Below are 2500 nucleotides of genomic sequence, written 5' to 3' on the forward strand. Positions count from 1 at the left end.
CTTGGCCATCACTGTTGCATCGTTGTTATGGTGTGTGTGTGTATTTCTACCCTTCTTGAGACATGAAGAAGGAAAAGTATCTTCCATATGAGGAGGTGTGAAGAAGTGATGACATAAATCATGGTCCCAATAACATTGCATCTAATAGACAATGTCTCATTAGCACCCCTGCTGGTCAAAATGAGGGTGGTCCCAAAAAGGAGGCATTTTTCAAATGGACTGTGTGTCGCTTTTAAAAGTGCTCCCCCTCTGGTCCACATATGAAATAACAAGTGTGTGTAAAATTTTGAAGTGTTCCCCGTCTGGTCAACATATGAAATAACAAGTGTGTGTAAGAAATTGAAATGCACCCCCTTTGGCCAAAAATTATTAAAAAATAAAAAAAATATATATATTTATATAGAGACATACTGTAATAACTTGAAGTAAATAATGAAGATTAAAAACCAATTACAAACAAACAAAACAATTCTAAAAGCTTACCTTTTTTATATATGCATAGTATGTATATATTATTAATGTTGTAAATAAAAATCTTTATATATCTGGAAAGGCTGGTCCTGAAGAGGTAGGCATTTTTCAAAAGTCTCAAGAAGGTAAGAAATACAAGAATGTGTGTGTGTTGCCTTAGCGGAGGTCTCAAGAAGGTAAAAAAAAAAAGAATGTGTGTGTGTGTGTTACCTTAGCGGAGGTCTCAAGAATGTAAGAAATACAAGAATAGGTGTGTAACCTTAGCAGAGGTCTCAAGAAGGTAAGAAATAAAAGAATGTGTGTTAACTTAGCAGAGATCTCAAGAAGGTAAGAAATACAATAATATGTGTTTGTTACCTTAGCGGAGGTCTCAAGAATGTAAGAAATACAAGAATATGTGTGTGTGTTACCTTAGCGGAGGTCTCAAGAATGTAAGAAATACAAGAATGTGTGTGTGTTAACTTAGCGGAGATCTCTAGAAGGTAAGAAATACAAACATATGTGTGTGTTACCTTAGCGTAGGTCTCAAGAATGTAAGAAATACAAGAATAGGTGTGTTACCTTAGCGGATGTCTCAAGAAGGTAAGAAATACAAGAATATGTGTGTGTGTTACCTCAGCGGATGTCTCAAGAAGGTAACAAATACAAGAATGTGTGTGTGTTACCTTAGCCGAGGTCTCAAGAACGTAGGAAATACAAGAATGTGTGTGAGTGTTTTACCTTAGCGGAGGTCTCAAGAAAGTTACAAATCCAAGAATGTGTGTGTGTTACCTTAGCCGAGGTCTCAAGAACGTAGGAAATACAAGAATGTGTATGTGAGTGTTACCTTAGCGGAGGTCTCAAGAAGGTAAGAAATACAAGTGTGTGTGTGTGAGTGTTACCTTAGCTGAGGTCTCAAGAAGGTAAGAAATACAAGAATATGTGTGTGTTATCTTAGCGGAAGTCTCAAGAAAGTAAGAAATACAAGAGTGTGTGTGTGTGTGTTACCTTAGCGGAAGTCTCAAGAAAGTAAGAAATACAAGAGTGTGTGTGTTACCTTAGCCGAGGTCTCAAGAACGTAGGAAATACAAGAATGTGTGTGAGTGTTACCTCAGCGGATGTCTCAAGGAGGTAACAAATACAAGAATGTGTGTGTGTTACCTTAGCCGAGGTCTCAAGAACGTAGGAAATACAAGAATGTGTGTGAGTGTTTTACCTTAGCAGAGGTCTCAAGAAGGTAACAAATCCAAGAATGTGTGTGTGTTACCTTAGCCGAGGTCTCAAGAACATAGGAAATACAAGAATGTGTGTTACCTTAGCGGAGGTCTCAAGAAGGTAACAAATACAAGAATGTGTGTGTGCTACCTTAGCCGAGGTCTCAAGAAGGTAAGAAATACAAGAATGTGTATGTGAGTGTTACCTTAGCGGAGGTCTCAAGAATGTAAGAAATACAAACATATGTGTGTGTTACCTTAGCGTAGGTCTCAAGAATGTAAGAAATACAAGAATAGGTGTGTTACCTTAGCGGATGTCTCAAGAAGGTAAGAAATACAAGAATGTGTGTGTGTGTGTTACCTTAGCCGAGGTCTCAAGAACGTAGGAAATACAAGAATGTGTGTGAGTGTTACCTCAGCGGATGTCTCAAGAAGGTAACAAATACAAGAATGTGTGTGTGTTACCTTAGCCGAGGTCTCAAGAACGTAGGAAATACAAGAATGTGTGTGAGTGTTTTACCTTAGCGGAGGTCTCAAGAAAGTAACAAATCCAAGAATGTGTGTGTGTTACCTTAGCCGAGGTCTCAAGAACGTAGGAAATACAAGAATGTGTATGTGAGTGTTACCTTAGCGGAGGTCTCAAGAAGGTAAGAAATACAAGAGTGTGTGTGTGTGAGTGTTACCTTAGCTGAGGTTTCAAGAAGGTAAGAAATACAAGAATATGTGTGTGTTACCTTAGCGGAAGTCTCAAGAAAGTAAGAAATACAAGAGTGTGTGTGTGTGTGTGTTACCTTAGCCGAGGTCTCAAGAACGTAGGAAATACAAGAATGTGTGTG

The 2500-nt window shown here is 38.4% G+C and overlaps 1 protein-coding gene across 1 annotated transcript in view; it reads right to left on the reverse strand.

Moving 5' to 3' along the window:
• rab38a (RAB38a, member RAS oncogene family) overlaps positions 1-2500 on the reverse strand; it is an 18170-nt gene that overhangs the window by 3371 nt on the left and 12299 nt on the right. The gene's annotated exons all lie outside the window — the stretch shown is intronic.

Source organism: Entelurus aequoreus, linkage group LG13 (assembly GCF_033978785.1).
Source record: "Entelurus aequoreus isolate RoL-2023_Sb linkage group LG13, RoL_Eaeq_v1.1, whole genome shotgun sequence".
NCBI lineage: Eukaryota > Metazoa > Chordata > Actinopteri > Syngnathiformes > Syngnathidae > Entelurus > Entelurus aequoreus.